At 44.2% G+C, this 19,158-nt stretch overlaps 1 protein-coding gene across 11 annotated transcripts in view; it reads left to right on the top strand.

Annotated features, from left to right (window-relative positions):
- Positions 1 to 19,158, top strand: part of TP73 (tumor protein p73) — a 199,988-nt gene that overhangs the window by 4,986 nt on the left and 175,844 nt on the right. For 6 of the 11 annotated variants that reach the window (XM_033921753.1, XM_033921757.1, XM_033921762.1 and 3 more), the window contains exons 2-3: positions 16,589 to 16,664; positions 17,609 to 17,735. The exons of 3 other annotated variants lie outside the window; for them this stretch is intronic. The gene's annotated coding sequence lies outside the window, so the exon portion shown is untranslated. The remainder of the gene's footprint in view (positions 1 to 16,588; positions 16,665 to 17,608; positions 17,736 to 19,158) is intronic. 2 more of the 11 variants (XM_033921756.1, XM_033921755.1) reach the window with 1 other exon arrangement.

Raw genomic sequence — 19,158 nt, 5'->3', positions numbered from 1 at the left:
CTTTAAAAATTGACAGCCGAGAAGTTCGACTAATACAGGTCAATCATTGATATACCGTGCTTGCTGAATCACTTAAAAATAAGTCATGTGATTGTTACGCTTGGCTTACTATCAAGCTAATTATAATTAAACTAACGAATACACCAATAATATGCTGTTGAGGAAAAAGAAGCATTTCTTAAAACCAATGTGGAATCACCCGAAGACATCACATTAATCTTTGAAGAATTAATTTGGTTTTCGATTTGGAAATGGAATGATTTTAAGAAGATTAAATAAAGGAAAGAAAAAGAAATAATCTTAGCTGAAACTGTACATAATTCTTGAGGTATTTTGGCGTCAGTTACCATGACTTTATGTTCCTGAAAAACATCTCAAGGGAAGTAGATTGACCAAAAGCTGTAAATTAAAAATAATAATAATAAAAAAAAATCTTAAATGTGATTTTTGTAACAGCTTTAAAACTCAATTTTCTCTAATCACCATTCTTCAAAGCCACATAAATACAACATTTTCATACGATAATGTAGTATCATTGCTTACCTTCCATAATGCAAAGCGTGTTTATACTATGGAAATACAATAAAAGCAACAGGAAAAAGTGCAAAAAAAAAAAAAAAGAGTTCGACTCAACAGAGATGCATACATGCAAAGTCATTTAATACACGAACGGACTTTGAATAATCATTAGAAGATCTTCCATGTTTTGAAAGCAGAGAGTTGCAAACCGGGGTCGTTTTTATAGCAAGGCTATCTGCCGGATTTGAGAGTAGCGCAGCGTTCCGGCTTGTGTAAAACTGGCAGATTATGTCAGTGACCCTGCAGGAGTCCGACTCGGTTACTATGGAGGTTTCTATAGAAGCCGGTGTAATCAGCTGGCCCACACAACACAGGTGAAGATGCAGAACTTGTAACAAAATTTTTTATTTTTTTTTAAGTGAGAAGAAATAGTAATAATAATTAAAAAAAAATCTCTGGAGATTTTTTTGGTCTTAGACGCAGCAGCTGGGAATTACCGGCACTCTAGTAGCCAACTAATTTTCTTCTGGTTTCCACCTCATTCCAAGCTCCTATTTTGCTGGCATCATCAGTGCTCATTCACAGAAACTGGGCATTTCTTCCTGCTCCCTTTCCCTCCACCCTTTGTCCCCAGCCACTGCTGTGACAGGGCTCAGCCAGGGGCTCTCAGACCGTGACTCCCTTCAGAACCCAATGCGGATGAACCTTGCTACAAGGTGTCTGTCCTGTAAGGACCAGAGCTAGGCCTCTGCCCAGAAGTTGCAAGTGCCACAGGGGCCACAGTTTCAGCAGCCCCTGGATCAGAAGCTGGCCTTGGGGGGGTCTTAATCCAACAGTGGTAGACTGTCCACTCCTGTCTGCTCTGCATTTTCAGGGTACAGTAGGAACCGTGTTATTTTAAGATATTTTTATTTAATCTCTTCTTACTTATTTTATCTTCTAACATTCATTTCATTAATTGTTACATATTTTTCTATACTAAAAATAGGGATTGGCAGCCAAAACAATTTACTGTCTTTTTTTTTTTTTTTTCTTCCTGGTTGTTTTAGTTCATTCCAGAACAACTACTACTGCTATACATACCACTTTTTTCATTTCTATAGTGCTGAAAAGCATACACAGTGCTGTACATTTAACATGCAATAGATGGTCCCTGCTCAGAAGAGCTTACAGTCTAATATGGACAGACAGACAGGACAGGTGGAGGGGCATAATCAACAAAAGTTGATTATGTTCAGTTTGGATGTATGGCGTTAAGACGCCCAAAGTCGGCAGTGATAAAATGTCCATTCTCAAAAAATACATCTAGAATAGATTTTTTTTTCCTGAAAATCATCTATCTGGATCATCCAGTCTAAATCCCAAATGCCCAGAACAAGACATTTGGACATGGGAGGGGCCGGCGTTGTGATGGACTGGCCACCCAGACATGGCAACAGAGCAGTGGGGTACCTCACAGGGCACTGCTGTGAACTTCACAAAAAGGGTGCCACATAAACATCTCACCAGAACTCCCTTATAGGGTATGGTGAGCCACCCGCCCAAAACTCAATATACCCACCTGTCTACATCCCCAATAGCCCTTATGGCTGCAGGTGGCACCTTTATGGTAGTACAGTAGGGTTTTGGCTCACATTTTCCACCATGAATGTAATGGTTAGGGTGGCTTATGGGCCTGGGTCCTCCTCTCTATGTTTTACCATCCCACCCCCCAGGCTACTTAAGACACCTCTGTGCAGCTCTACTAGGCTTTCCTATAGCAGGTGCTGATGTTCCGGAAACAGGTATGTACTTTTTTATTCTAATATTTATGGCAATGTGTGTGGGTCAGTGATCACTGGAGGAGTGTGTGTGGGTCTTTACGTTGTCTCTGCAGTGGTTATCTGGTCACTTTGCCTTTTTGCAACATATACCTGCTTTTACATTGTCTAAGTCACAACATGTAAGTTTTGTCTAGGAAGTCTCATGAAACCTTCAATTATCCCTGCAGGACGACTAAGTCTAGGTCGGCCAACATCCCGCCCACTTCCCGCCTTAACCACTCCTCCAGATACGCCCCTTTCAGCTCTGGGTGCACAGCGGCATTCAGAGGCCTAAAAAGTCCCTGGATACGTCCAGAAATTCGGTTTGATTATCGGCATCTGTCTTTTAGGTCATCCAAGTGCTGACTTGGGCGGGTTTTGAGCCCCATAGGGGTTGGGGAGTTTCTTGCAGAGAGGATGAAATGATAGACATAGGTGTCTTACCGTGAATGGGAGTTAGGCATCAGTTTGCAATGGACAGTGCACTATGAGGGCAATTCTATAATGGTCAGCTAAAGGTAGACACTGGGATGACGGGCGTTAATCCCCTAATTCAACAAAAAGCACCAAAAATTGTGCACACAATTTAATTAAAGAACAAGCTGATAAGTACCAATAATTGGCATTTTAATACACAATTATTTGTGTTAATTAGAATCAATTAAGGGTTATGTGCGAGTCAAAAAAGGGGCACAGAAATGGGTGGGGAATGGGCAGCTTGGAGGCATTCCTTTAAATTATGTGCATAATTAAAAAATTAGAATCTCTGTGCATAAATTTACCCAACCCTTTTATAAAAGGCATAATAAAAAAAACTTCCAAGTCACCTTTTGGCCTAAGACCTTAAACGTTGAAAGTAGAAGCAGAGAAAAGGTCCATTATCAAAAAAAAAGTTCAAAAGGAGGGTTTTTTTGATAATGGCCTGCCTCTACGTTCAGCTGTTTAAACGCCCAGACCACCACTACATCTAAACTTAAACCATATAATCAACCCCCAACCTTCCCTAACTTGATGGGGCAAGAGGGAGCCCAAGCCCTCCTGCCCCACGGCACCCCGACCTTCCCCGACTCGATGGGGCAAGAGGGAGCCCAAGCCCTCTTGCCCCACGGCACCCTGACCTCCGACTACGATCAGGGCAAGAAGGAGCCCAAGCCCTCTTGCCCCGGCGATCCTGTAACCCTCCCCCCACCGATAACAATCGGGCCAGGAGGGAGCCCAAGCCCTCCTGGCCACATGATCCCCCCAGAAGATCTGGCAAAAGGGAGCCCAACCCCTCCTGCCCAAGTGAACCTCCTACCCCCCACCCCCACTAAAATACGGGCAGGAGGGATCCCAGGCCCTCCTGCCCTTGATGCAGCCCTTCTCCCATGCCCGCCCCCCCCCGAACCCCTAATCGCCCCCCTGCTGACCTGCGAGACCCCCCGCCGATCCCTCGATCCCCCCCACCCGCTGACCCCTCGATCCCCCCCACCCGCAATCCCCCCGTACCTTGAAATCGTTGGCTGAACGGATGGGTGTCAAGCCCGCCTGTCCAGCAGGCCAGCCATCCCAGGAATGGGGCCAGATTGGCTCAAGCGGCTCAAACCCCACCCACAGGTAGCTCAGGGCCCTGTCAGTAGGGCCTTCGCTCATGCACAGACGTCGACATGATGACGGGATGTGATGTTATCGCATCGACATCCGCACACTTCCGGATGCCCTTGAGGCACAGACACCACGTTTAGTGTGCCACGGCTTCGGAAAGTTTGTGAGACACTGAGAAACAGAATGGTTACTGTGGATGGGCCATTTGGCCTTTATCTGCCATCATGTTTCTATGTGGTATATACATTTTTAAATAAATAAATAAATTTAGCAGCACTAACTGATTAGTGCAGAACACGCCTACTCTGCCACAGTCGTGTAGTAAGGGTGGCAGGGGCGATCCGCCCCAGGTGCCATGTTGGTGGGGGCGCCGGCACCCCTCCTCTACGCCGCCACCTCTTTCCACTCTTCCCCTCACCACGCTCCCTTCCCTTCCCCACATACCTCTAGTTGTTCACTGATGCGAGCAACAACTTTAACGTGCTTCTCGCAACCGCGTCGTCTCTCCCACTGATGTCACTTCCAGGTGCTGTGCATAAGAAGTGATGGCAGTGGGAGAGACGATGGTGTCGCGAGGAGCTCGTTGACGTTCTTGTTGCTCACTGCGGTGAACAACTAGAAGTATGGGGGAAGGGAAGGGGCGCATGCAGCAGGGGGGTTTGGGGAAGGAACAGGGATGGAGTTGAGGGTGGGGGAGAGGCGCCACTGCCACAGGCATCACCACCCCGGAAGCCTCTCACCCTCGCTACACTACTGTCTCTGCTCATAGACCCCCCTCCCCCAGGCCCGCATCCCGTAAAATTACTTTTGGGCACTTCAGTGCACTCTGCAGAGCACCATATTTTGCTGCAGTAACCATATTTTAGTGCTTACCATGGCTTTGTAAAAGGGCTTCTTTGTAACGCACACGACCAACCCTAATCTACGAGGGGCATTCAAGAATTTATCTACTTCAGTATGAAAAAAAAATGTAGCAAGCGTGTTGAAACAAGTCTGTGCATGTTGTGACATGTCTCAAGGTTACTCGTGCACAGTTGTGGCTCAGAGTGAGTCTAGGAAGTCTCGCGAAACCTTTGATTATCCCTGCAGGACAACTAAGTCTAGGTCGGCCCACTTCCCGCCTACATTCCAAGAGAGTCTAACATTCCAAGAGACAGGATGTCAGGAGAGTCCTCATGCGAATCAAGTAAGAAACTGCTAGATTTTGAGCACTGAGTGACAAAAATTTCTCACAAAAGAAGGGAAAAAGCCAAAGGAGATCCACGAATGCGTAATTGCCATTTATGGTCTGCCCCATCATCCTACAAAGTACAATTTTGGAGCAAGCAGTTTAAGTGGCGTAGAGAAGGCCTGTGGGAGAAACTTCCACAGAAAAGTGCAAGAAAGTTGAGAATTTAATTTTGTCAGGCAGATGAATTAAGGTTTTCCGGATAGCTGAAGAAATGGCCATCTTGAGTGGAACAGTTTGGAAAATAATTCATGAAAAGTTGGCCATGTCCAAGGTTAGTGCAAAATGGGTTCCAAGAATGCTGACGCCATGTCAGAAGGCCACAAGGCCGACAGGAAAACCTGCAGGCAAAATCATGGCAACTGTCTTCCGGGATGACGAAGGGCTTTTGCTTCTGGTGTTCATAACTGGGGAGGCTTATGCCAACACAATGATCGCTTTGCGGGAGTCAATCAAGGAGAAAGGATGAGGAAAACTCACAGCAGGCGTGCTGCTTCTTCATAACAATGCGCTGGTGCACATATCACGACAATCACAGGCTGCCATCCGAGAATGTGGGTTTCAGCAGTTGAACCATCCAGCCTACGGGCTCCCTCGGAATATTTTCTGTTCCGAGTTTTGAAGACATCTGTCCGCGGACGGCGGTTTTCATGTGATGAAGACATCTGAAGAAGCTGTGATGTCCTGGTTCGAAGGTCAAACAGAAGAATTATTTTCAAAGGGGATAAAGTCATTGCAGAAAAGTGGATGAAGTGTATGGAGCCATCAAGGGACTATATTACATTACATTAGAGATTTCTATTCCGCCATTACCTTGCAGTTCAAGGCGGATTACAAAAGAATTATCCAAGATGTATTACAACAAGAACTTACAAAAAAAAAAAAAAATTGGTCATTTTCAAAAAGAGTAAGAAATGGGTAAGGTTATTTGTTTGGGGTAGTTGGCTTTAGTGAGAGGTGGAGTTTGAGACTTGCGATATTATTTCTTTTTTCAGAGTTTTCTTGAAGAGTATGGTATTTATTTATTTTCTAAAAGTCTTGTAGTCGAGGGATGCCGTCAGTAGATTGGCTGCTTGAGTGGCCAGAAGGCCATCATATAGTTTTTTTCCGTTTGACCTCCTTAACCCTTTCAGGACCATAAGGATCGTAGGCCAATTTTTGTGGTTTTGACGACATTTTTATGGTAAAAAGGGCTTGCAGATGCCAAAAAATTGATTTTTTTTGTGAAATATTATTATTTTTTTTAAAAAAAATCAAACTTCTGGCTTATGGACAGTGTGGCAAGTGAATGTTCTCGTCAATCTGGCAACGACGCTAATGAATGAATGTCGGAACCAGTTTGTTTACATAAAGGCAGTATCATATGGAATCCGTACATATCACATTTAGAACTGTAGACTATCCCAATCAAAATTTATAGGATTTTAAAGTTATGGGACAAATATGTCCCTTGGTCCTGAAAGGGTTAATTGGGGGGGTATGAGAATGGGGTGTGAGTTTTCCTATGTCTGGTTGCGGTGTTGTAGATGAGGCGGTTATTCAGGTAGTTTGGAATGTCTCCGTGTAAAGTCTTAAATAGTAGGCAGTAGAATTTAAATTGTATTTTTTTAAAAACTTTTCTTTCCTACTGAGGTGGATAAATTATTGAACACCCCTCATATAACTATGTGCCCAATTGCATGCCTTACTTTGGGCAACACATTTAGGGCTCCTTTTACTTAGCATTTGCAGCGCACGCAGGAAATTACTGTGCGCTACGCTTCTAGAACTAACGCCAGCTCAATGCTGGCGGTAAGGTCTAGCCTGCGCGGCAATGTAGCGCGCGCTATTCCATGCGTTAAAGCCCTAACGCAGTTTCGTAAAAGGAGCCCATAGTGTATGTGCAGTATAGAGAGGGTGCCCTTTCCTAAATAGTGAACACTATTCCCCCACTTCTACAAAACTGCACTAGCAGTTTCTAGCGCGGGGAGCCACCCTGAATGGTCCGTGCTGCTCCCGACGCTCATAGCAACTCAGTGAGCGTCGGGAGCAGCGCAGGCCACTCGGCGCGGCTCTCTGCGCTAAAAAAACTGCTAGCGCGGTTTCGTAGAAGAGGGGGGTATGTGAAAGAGGGCGCACTCATGGAAAAGAGTGTAGTAGATCAAGGTCTATATACAGTAAAGCCTTGGTTTGCGAGATAATTCGTTCCAGAAGCATGCGTGTAATTCAAAGCACTCTTATATCAAAGCAAATTTCCCTTATTTCAAAGCAAAGGATATAATGGAAACTCAGATGATTCGTTCCACAATCCCAAAACTTTAATACAAAATACTATACGTACTTGTATTGCAAGACCTCGCTCATTTAGAACAATCACTACACTCCTGCAGCATCAGCGAGAGAAGAACCATCGGCTCAGTTGTGATGATGTGACGCGTGTAGACTGTATGGACTCGTATTGCAAGATCTCGCTTGTATATCAAGTTAAAATTTAATAAAATGTTTTGCTTGTCTTGCAAAATACTTGCAAACTAAGTTACTTGTAATCCAAGGTTTTACTGTAGGTCGCTGAAAAAATTGACACTGGGCCCTATTCTATAAACAACCTCCAGAGTTAGATGCAGTTCAAAGAATATACGTAGCGCCCGTCCACATGACTAACATTTAGGCGTGGCCATTCAGGTCAATGAAAACCAGGCATAAATTGCCACGCGGCAAATGCTCCAATGACCATTAAATCCCTATGGGCGTCACAACAATTACCGCAGCAGCAGGTTGGCACCTTTTTATTTTTTTAGAGTCAGGGCCTCACTGCCTCCTATGGAAGAGGTGCTAAGTGCTCCGCATTCACCTTGCATTGTCCAGTTAGAAACATAGAAAAATGACGGCAGATAAGGGCCTTAGCCCATCAAGTCTGCCCACGCCAGAGACCCACCCCCCCTGAGTCTGCTCTCCTGGAGATCCCTCTCCTAATGACCCATCCTTAACTCCACCCTCTTAAGGATCCCACATGGGCATCCCATTTACCTTTAAAATCTGGCACACTGTTGGCCTCGATTACCTGTATTGGAAGTTTGTTCCAATGATCAACCACTCTTTCGGTGAAGAAATACTTTCTGGTGTCCCCATGAAATTTCCCGCCCCTGAGTTTAAGCGGATGCCCTCTTGTGGCTGAGGGTCCTTGGAGAAGGAAAATATCTTCTTCCACCTCGATACGTCTCCTACTCGCCCCCTCCTAAAAAATTCTTTTTTTAAAAAATAGGTAATGTGGGTTATTGTACGCTAATAGGCAAAATTCTACAAAAAGTGTTTTACAGTAGCCTGTTGGTATGTGCTAACTGTACCTTATGGGCTTAATACCTTTTAGTAAAAGGGTCCCTAAGTTAGCACAACATACAAATAAGTGTAGTTTTTCTCCTGGATCAATACGGCTAAGAGAACTATTTACTAGATTTCATAATAACAATGGTGGTAACCTGATTCTTGTATGATTCCTTTCCCCTACACACTTTAAAATACAACATTATCATTACCAGTTGGAAGTACAGTAAACCCTTGATTTAACGGACTGCTCGGGATGGGGGGGAGGGTTGTCCGTTAAACCCGATTATCCAGAAAATCTGAATATCCCTCCCTCCGTGAATAACTCCCTCGCTCCAGGGGTTGGGGGGTGGTTATGTGGTTGCAAGCTACAACCAAAATCTTTTCCTCTGGGAAGTGGCTGCTCAGCCCCCGAACATTGCACCGACGTAACTCGAAGAGCGTCGCTGGAGAGGCTGATGCATTGCAAACTGGGAGTTGTAGTCACCGGGGCGCAGTCCATTAAATCCGAAGTCCGGATAAATGAGGTCCGTTAATTGAGGGTTTACTGTAATACTCATCAAGGACTGTGCCAATGATCCAGCCGCACAGAGCACAGACATGAATGGATGCAAAAATTGCTCCAAATCCACTGGGTTTTTTTTCCGATTGGTGGTGGCAAAGAGGGCGAGGGGAGGGGGAAAATACCAGTGGGCGAGTTGCTCAGGGTGAAACTTTAGCTCAGTACGGTTCTGAGAATACCTAGGTGATTCTGTGGGTTTATATATAGCATGATTCAAAAGAGGTTTGGATAAGTTCCTGGAGGAAAAGCCTATAAATATGTGGGAGAGTAATTGCTTACCCCTGGAAATAAACTATCAGAAATGGATCTGCTAGGTACTTGGGACCTGGACTGGCCACTCTCAGAGGCAGGATGCCAGACTCAGTGGATCTCAGTGTGGTCTAGCAGGCTTTACAAGGTGATCCTAAGCAGTTTACATTGAACAGTGATCAGGTACTCTAAGTGTTTCCCTATCTGTGGTCTCACAATGGTATCTAGGGCAATGCAGGGTTGACTGACTTATCCAGGGTTGCAAAGAGCAACGCTAGGATTGAATCTGCAACCTCATGGTGCTGAGAAAGCAGCTCTAACCATTAGGCTACTCCTCCACGTATAGTTTCTGTGATTTCACAATGCTGAGATATTAATGCGTACAGTGGCACGTCTGATGTTCTCTTTCTTCAAGGGCCCTGTTATGGTAAATGACTTTTGTGTTATACTTAATAATCATTGTGCAAGATACTGAAATGTAAACATTCAGGTCTGTTCAATAGTCTAATTATTAGTTTTAAAAAAAAAAACCCACACAATTCCCTATTGCATCCTAATTAAGCACAGTGTGATATACACTAAGGGGCGGATTCAGTAAATGACACATAAAAATGAGCACTCAGCACTACTTTATAAAGGGCACGCCAGGATAAACGCCCTTCATAGAATAGCGCCTAGCAGACATTCTCATGCACAACTTTGGGCACAAGGACTTGAGCCAGCTGAAACCTGGTGTAGATCCCGGCACGCCAGTGGGCACGGATCCCCAGAATTCAATGTCTGCGTCTTTTGAGAACATTCCTGACCAACCCCTGCCCTTCCCACGGTCATGCTTCCTTTCAGGTTACGCTTGATGGTATTTATGCAGCCAAATGCATGCACAGCCATAGTTAGATGCCATATATAGAATCGGACCCTTACTGCCTCCAGAACAGAAGGTGGTAAGGGCTTTTGCATGAACTTTTCCACTGCTACTGCATGTTAATGTGACCATCAGTGGCGTGGCGAGGGTGAGAGGCTTCCCCCCCCCCCCCACTCGTTCCACGATCCCACCTCTAGTTGAAGTTGTTGCTCATGGTGGTCAACCACGTGCTCCTTGCGACCCCATTGGCTCTCCCTCTGACGTCACTTCCTGTGTGTGGCACCCGTAAGCGACATCAGCGGGAGAGCTTATGGCGTTGCGAAGAGCACGTTGACCGCCGTGAGCAACAATTTCAACTGGAGATATGGGGGAAGGGAAGAAGGCGCACGCGTGGAGGGTTGGAATAGGAAGAGGTGGGGGCAGAGTGGAGGAGGAGTGCCAGCTCCCCCACCAACATGGCACCCAAGGCGGACTGCCATCCTCGCCTCCCCCCCTTTACTACGCCACTGGTGACCATCAGTACATCAAATACAGTACTCCCCTGATATTCGCAGGGGTTTCATTCCAGGAACCTCCGCGAATTTCAAAAAACCGCAAATACAATTTTTCGCCTGTCAAAAGGCAGGAGAGGGCAACTGGAGTGCCGGCAAGTGGAGAAAATCACTCGTGGTATGCTCTGACCGCCTCTTCCTGTTACTAAAGTAAGGCTACACCAATCAGAGCTGTTTTGGCATGCAGCTCCTGATTGGTGTAGCCTAGGGATCTCAAAGTCCCTCCTTGAGGGCCGCAATCCAGTCGGGTTTTCAGGATTTCCCCAATGAATATGCATGAGATCTATTAGCATACAATGAAAGCAGTGCATGCACATAGATCTCATGCATATTCATTGGGGGAAATTCTAAAAACCCGACTGGATTGCGGCCCTCAAGGAGGGACTTTGAGACCCCTGGAGCAGCCTGACTTTAGTACAGAAAGAGGCGGTCGGAGAATACCGTGAATTAGTGAGTCCGTGAACCCTGTATATATATTTTTTTATGTATACTGTAATCAATTTTTCTTTTAAAAAATGAAATCCAACCTACAAATACAATCAACCATAGAATACAACCAAAGACAACTCAAATATAACGATACAGCTCCAACCCTCCAACCCCCCCATCCCACCCCCTCCCTAGAAGTGAATTCACAGGGGAACACTGTATATATATATATATATTTTAAAAGCTGCATTGAATCAGGGTTTTTGCATGTGGGAAAGTCCTGCATTAAGACACATTAAGTGCCTTTTGGTAAGTGTCCTTCAGATTCTCTGCTGGCGTTATAAATATTGTATTAATTACAAACATGTATGCTTATCTCATTAAGACATTTTACAGTCTTACATTAGGAAAGAATGGTCATGTTTGCATGAATTATAACCTCATCATTGTTAACACCTGCTGTTGGTAAATGCAGTTGGCAACTTCCCCTTCTGTAATCATATCTTACCCACTTTATCTGAGAACAACATGTTCCCAGGTAAGCTCCATCTGGTGATTTAATACTCTTTATTGCCCTTACCAGTCTTGGTAAGTTTAATTGCCCGCCTGGTGTTTCTTAGTAGCATTCTCATAGGAGAAGGTACCCAGGGACTACGCATATGTAACAGCAGGTGTTTCGTTTTCACTTTCAGGCGTTTGGGTGAAATTTTGTCTCCTAAAACTCCTCTCGCCCCAAAAATGTATTTTGTATACAAAGTCCTGGCGGCAACTCTTTTAACACTTTGTATGCCAGTAATATAAGGTTGGAATAAAGTTAGGGGACCTCCTTATGCATGGTGTAGTATGTTGAGTCCTTTTCACATGGATTGTAATTATGGTCGTAGCCTTTAATATTGTCAGGATGAATTTTGAGGCAAACACTGCGGATTAGTCATGGTATAAATGTCACTGATCATAGGAATCCTGGCGACTGTTTCTTCTAAGACGGGCATTGCTTTTGGCAAGCAAGTTGATTGTGCTTATCTTGTTTTGAAAATGCTTAATCATTTGAGAGACGCCATTCACGGCCTTTCAGTCTTTCTGGACTGCTAAAAAGTAAGGAATTGAGAATAAATGGAAGGCAGTCTGCAACCTACATATCAGTTCTTACCCTGGTTCAGTAGAGATCATTAAAAAGATGCATTTGCAGATGGTGTGTAATAAGTCCTCAAATAAACAAGATTTATAATTTAGCGACAAACGCAGAGGGGGGGGGGGAAGAGGCACAAAATACTGGAAGACAGATCCCACAGCGCTTGCAGTGTAAGAGATTATAGGTTTTTGATGGCAGCCTGTGAGTGAGCTGTGAACACTCAGGGGTGCCCAACCAAGCTCCACTGGAGCCAGCCTACATCCCACCTGTAGCTGCTTGTGGGGATTCTCAGCAATTTCAATAGAGCTATAGAGATTCTCATTGTTGTATTTAATAGAAGTATTCCTCAGGTATCAAACACTACCCCGAGTATTCCTGACTCAACACGGGGCATTGCCAAAAAGAAAGGAATTCATCTTCCCCTTTTATGAGCTGTGCTCTCCGATATTCTTTCAGGATCCTGTTTCTAACACTAGGCAAGCCAGGTCACATATTTATTTATAATAATAATAATAATTTATTTCTTATATACCGCCAAAGCCATGGTAGTTCGAGGCGGTTTACAATGAAGAAGGGCTAGACAATCAGCGATAATGGTACAGTCAGAGAAATAGGTGCAACAAAGAAGGTCAAGACAGTTTGCGTAAAGGTTCAATCCAAGAGTGAAGGTATAACAAAGGGGTACGGTAGAGAGTATAGGTAGATAGGTAGAACAGAGAGGGTACAATCAGGAGAAGAAGAAGCAGAATAAATGGGTAGGCGGGACATGGTGAGATAAAGGGGCCATAGGTATAGCATAAATGTCTTAGGTTGTAAATCGGGTGAATAGATTCGTTTTTAGTAGTTTCCTGAAGTTTAGGTAGGATGAAGCGCATGAGATAATGTAGGCAAACCAGTTATTGAGCTGACCTGCTTGGAAGGCGAGAGTTCTGTTTAGATATCTTTTGTAACGGCAGGCCTTTAGAGTTGGATAGCTAAACAGATGGGTTCTGCGTGTGTGTTTGGATGGGCGGTCTAGGATAAAATGGGGTACCAAGTATAGGGGGGCCGAACCAAGGATGGATTTGTAGCAGTACCACTTAAAGCTTAAGTCAGTGGTCCCCAGCCCTGTCCTGGAGGACCACCAGGCCAATCGGGTTTTCAGGCCAGACCTAATGAATATGCATGAGAGAGATTTGCATATAATGGAAGTGACAGGCATGCAAATCCGCTCCATGCATATTCATTAGGCTATCCTGAAAACCCGATTGGTCTGGAGGTCCTCCAGGACAGGGCTGGGGACCACTGGCTTAAGTGTTTTATATTCAGGTACTCAAGCATTTTTCCCTCTCTGTCCTGGTGGGCTCACACTCTACCTAAGGTACCTGGGGCAATGGGGGATAGCCTTTTTTTGGCGCCACTCTGCTCGTACTCACTGTCTTTTGGAGAGTCGTTTAAAGACACTTTGTTTTTAGTCTACAATTGTTTTTTTGAGACCATAGCATCCAACTGGACCCCTGAGGAAGGTGTGTTTGCCGAAACACGGACTGTGTAGGGTCTGGTAGGACTACACATGTGGACTATTATATCTGAATTTATTTGTATTTTTTTGGAAGAAGAAATAAATAAATCATCATCATCCACAGTCTTTGCTTTTTATCGTTTGGATTAAGTGACTTTGCCCAGGGTCACAAGGAGCAGCGTGGGATTTGAACCCACAACCTCAGGGTATTGAGGCTGTAGCTCTAACCATTGTGCCACACACTCCCCACATATGGCAGGACCCCGAAAATGATCGACATCCCAAGCTACCAACCCCCAGGATATGCTGTGGCTTGTCCTACATCTTCCTTAATAAAAAGGTAGAGATTTATTTATTTATTTATTCAGTGTTTTAGCCTGTCCTCCCAAAGGAGCTCAGAATGGGTTTCAAATCAGGTACTCAAGCATTTTCTCTTTCTGTGCTGGTGGGCTCACAATCTCCAGGACTTATCTAAACCTTCTAAAACTCAGCTATGCTAACATTTTTCTGGCAATGAATGCCAAACATTTGAATTTGCCCATTTCTAGCGTTACCAGACATCTGGGAAAACCCAGATGAACTTTCCCAAACCTGGCAGTTTGTCCAAATTTTGGAAAGCCCTGAGCTCTGGCCACATCTGGAGAGCCTTCACCAAGGATGCTTTGATACGCAGCTCCTGATTGGTGTAGCCCGACTTTACTACAGGAAGAGGCAGTCAGAGCATAGAAACATAGAACATGATGGCAGAAAAGGGCCACGGCCCATCTAGTCTGCCCACACTAATGGCCCACTCCCTAACTACCTCCATGAAGAGATCCCACATGCCAATCCCATCTTTTCTTAAAATCTGGCACGCTGCTGGCCTCAATTACATGTTGTGGAAGATTATTCCAGCGATCAACCACCCTTTCGGTGAAGAAATATTTTCTGGTGTCGCCATGAAATTTCCCACCCCTGATTTTCAATGGATGCCCTCTTGTTGCCGTGGGTCCATTAAGGAAAAAGAGATCCTCTTCCACCGCGATATGGCCTGTGACATATTTGAACGTCTCGATCATGTCTCCCCTCTCTCTGCGTTCCTCGAGTGAGTACAGCTGCAACTTACCCAGTCGTTCCTCATACGGAAGATCCTTGAGACCTGAGACCATCCTGGTGGCCATTCGTTGAACCGACTCAACTCTCCACACATCTTTTTGATTATGCAGCCTCCAGAATTGTACACAGTATTCCAGAAGGGGTCTCACCATGGATCTGTACAACGGCATTATGACCTTGGGCTTACGGCTGACAAAACTTCTACAGATACAGTCCATGATTTGTCTAGCCCTGGATGAAACTTTCTCCACTTGATTGGCAGTCTTCATGTCTTCGCTAATGATCACCCCCAAGTCACGTTCTGCTACAGTCCTTGCTAGGATCTCACCATTTAGGGTGTAAGTCCTGCATGGATTTTTGCCGCCAAAGTGCATGACCTTGCATTTTTTGGCATTGAAACTTAGTTGCCAAGTCTTTGACCAATGCTCCAGCAGGAGTAGGTCCTGCGTCATACTGTCGGGCATTGAGCTTTTGTCGGGCACTGTGCTTTCATCTGTTGTGCGGTTGCCTACTATGTTGCATAGTTTGGCGTCATTGGCGAATAATGTAATTTTACCTCGAAGCCCCTCAGCCAAGTCTCTTACGAAGATGTTAAATAGGATCGGGCCCAAGACCGAGCCCTGCAGCACTCCGCTGATCATCTCTGTCGTATCAGAGAGGGTACCGTTTACCACTACCCTCTGAAGTCTACCTCTAAGCCAGTCCCTAACCCATGCGGTTAATGTTTCATCCAGTCCCATCGAACCCATCTTGCTCAATAACCTGCGGTGTAGGATGCTATCAAACGCTTTGCTGAAGTCCAAGTACACGACGTCCAGGGACTCCCCTATATCCAGCTTTCTTATTACCCAGTCAAAGAAGCTGATCAGATTTGATTGGCAGGACCTTCCCTTCGTAAAACCATGTTGATGGGGATCTCGTAGATTCTCCTCGTTCAGTATCGTATCCAATTGGCGTTTGATTAGGGTTTCCATAAGTTTACTCACTATCAATGTGAGACTCACCGGTCTATTGATGTGAGACTCACCAAATGAGTGAGTCCGCGATTCATGAACCACGAATTTGCGTGGAAACACTGTATATCCAAATAAGAACAGTAGCCCAAAATGTGTTTAGGTAGAGGCTTCTAAGTGGGTTAAGAGACTGACACTGGACCCTTTGCCTCTTCATTATCCTCAACATAACGTTAAAATAAAAACTGTTAAGTAATGTTGCTTGACATGTAGAAGTCAACAACCTATTAGTTGGAATAGTGAGTGGAATGAGCACTCCTGGGTTTAAATCTTGCTTCTGCCACTGATGCACACTCCCTTGGATTCTATAAAGGGTGTCCAAATAACACCTTAGCATTTAGCACGCGCTAAATCAGTTAGTGCATGGACAGCAGAATGCTTTTTGTTTTTTGGGGAGAAGGTCCAAAAGCTCTGACCTAGATCTCTCTGTCTAACTCCCAGCTCCCCCACCTACCTCCTCCCTGGCCGCTGTCATTTTAAATCTTTGGGTAGCTGTCAGCGGCAACGAGTGAACCTGCTGCCGTCGGTTTGCCCCGGAAGTCTTCATTCTGCAGCGTCCAAATAATATGCACATTTGGCCAGTATCTTCCACATAGTCTCAGACTGCTGTATGGGCAGGGTCACTTTTTTACATGGATGTAATTTATGGTATGCAATATACAGTATGCATTTATATAGCATGTGTATATAATATGTATAATATTAAATTTACAGTATGCAATAACTGCTGGAGTAATAATTATAAACAGAATTTCTTGCAGACATGATCTCCTTATGCTTTTATATGGAAAGACAGAAAATCAAATCAAGCGTGATTGTACAGAAACACCTTCTAAGGTGGGTTGCACAAGACCATTATATTAACTGTTAATATCTCTTTTTTTTTCTTTTCACAGTCCTGTCTCCCTATACAGCCCAGAACTGTCAATGAAACCTTCTCATAATTAGAAGTCACCCCCATCCATTTTTTTTATTTATTTGAGCATGTCCTGACTTGTTTTCCTCTTCTTAATTTCACATCATGGACGGCCTAGTGACTAATTATTTAGTAATAATGAGATAGGAGGTAGCAACTCAAGAATGTTTCTTTGAGCTGTAGTGGGAAACTGCAAATTAAAAAGGAGCTATTGGTAAACAAGAGGCTAATTGGATTCAAATTTAAACAAACATGATTCAGAAAAAGAAAAGAAAGTGAGATAACAGCCTAATCTCTCATTTTTGAACAATTCAGGACTGACGTTCCCCCCTCCTTTACAATCCGCGCTGTTTGTAGCGCTGTGGCAGCGGTAAGAACTCCGACGCTCCTAGAATTCTTACCAATAAGAACATAAGAACATAAGCATAAGAACATAAGCAGTGCCTCTGCCGGGTCAGACCAGAGGTCCATCCCGCCCAGCAGTCCGCCCCCGCGGCGGCCCAACAGGTCATGACCTGCCTTAATCACCAGAAGGGGCCCCCTTGCCCCCTAGGTTTCTCATCAAAGTCCTATCTTCCCATCAATGTCCTAACCCTCCGGCCTTGCACCTGCACGACCTGGTGAGCTGAAATTGGGGTTTGCAGGAGAAGATTTTAGCCCTGCCATCGTCCTGTCCAAACCACACCCCCTTGCCATATATACATATTTGCGATTTGGATGTGTATATCCTGACTCGATAAAATCAGGATTTAAACATGTGTGCAATATCAATGTTTAAATGTTGGTCTATGCATATCTAAATTTTGAATAGAGCTTCTTTAAATTACCACCTTAATCACTAGGGCCACCTCTTTCTCTTATGCAGTATTACCCAAGGATAGTCATGGATGGATATGATTGAAGACTGCTTTCTTAAGACCAGTTCTAACACCTCTTAAGAACAGCAAGTGATGAAGACATCGAAGTCCTACCACAACTAGACCTTCCTCAAGGTAATGTAGTACCTTGTTTAAGGCAATAGTAAAATCACAACCAAAACAAAAGCGTAAACAGTATGGACCCCTATGATAAGACAACTGCAACACAAAAAAGTGGAGAAAAAGAGACCTCGGAATAGATACACCCACATAATTCAGCATAACAATCTCTCAAAAAAATCCAATGTTCATAATAATGTCCATTCATACCTGCAGTCAAAACTTCTTTAACACAGGGCTAAAGTAATTCACAAACAATCAGTTCCCATAACAAAAGGGCAGAAGGGCAGTGTTTACTTTGTTTTTTCATTATAATAATAATAATTTATTTCTTATATACCGCTATACCGTGAAGTTCGAAGCGGTATATAAGAAATAAATATAAGAACATAAGAATAGCCTTACTGGGTCAGACCAATGGTCCATCAAGCCCAGTAGCCCGTTCTCACGGTGGCCAATCCAGGTCACTAGTAACGGGCCAAAACCCAAAGAGTAGCAACATTCCATGCTACTGATCAAGGGCAAGCAGTGGCTTCCCCCATGTCTTTCTCAATAACATACTAAGGACTTTTCCTCCAGGAAATTGTCCAAACCTTTTTTAAAACTAGCTACGCTATCTGCTCTTACCACAACCTCTGGCAACGTGTTCCAGAGCTTAACTATTCTTTGAGTGAAAAAAATAATTTCCTCCTATTGGTTTTAAAAGTATTTCCCTGTGCCTTCATCAAGTGTCCCCTAGTCTTTGTAATTTTTGACGGAGTGAAAAGTCGATCCACTTGTACCCGCTCTGCTCCACTCAGAATTTTGTAGACTTCAATCATATCTCCCCTCAGCCGTCTCTTTTCCAAGCTGAAGAGCCCTAACCGTTTTAGTCTTTCCTTGTATGAGACTAGTTCCATCTCCTTTATCATCTTGGTTGCTCTTCTTTGAAACTTTTTTAGTGCCGCTATGTCTTTCTTGAGCTAAGGAGACCAGAATTGAACGCAATACTCCAGGTGAGGTTGCACCTGGGAGTTCTGAAGGAGTCTTTTACCAGTGGTCCTGAAACAACAGGGCTGCTGGTCAGTCTGGCTGAAGGAATTTTTGTATATGGATAAGTAACTGCCCTTCTACCCTTTTGTTATGAGAACTGATCTTAGTCTTTGTAAATTACTTTAGGCCTGTGTTTAAGAAGTTTTGACTGCGCGTATGAATGGACATTATTATGCACACTAAAACAGGGGAAACAAATCCACAAAAATCAAACAAGCAAGAGCAAAAGTGGAAATGTCCAATCAGAATGGTGCACAAAAAGTGTCTTTCAACTCATCTGATAAATCCAAATGTCTTTATTCATCCAAAATAACTCATTCATCCAAAGTAACTCAATGACTCGACATGATCATGTTTCGGCCACCCGGCCTGCATCAGGAGTCTTAGGAGTCTTTGGGTATCAATT

This window comes from Geotrypetes seraphini, chromosome 15 (genome assembly GCF_902459505.1).
Source record: "Geotrypetes seraphini chromosome 15, aGeoSer1.1, whole genome shotgun sequence".
Classification (NCBI taxonomy): domain Eukaryota; kingdom Metazoa; phylum Chordata; class Amphibia; order Gymnophiona; family Dermophiidae; genus Geotrypetes; species Geotrypetes seraphini.
This window is presented reverse-complemented; position numbering and strand designations above follow the sequence as displayed.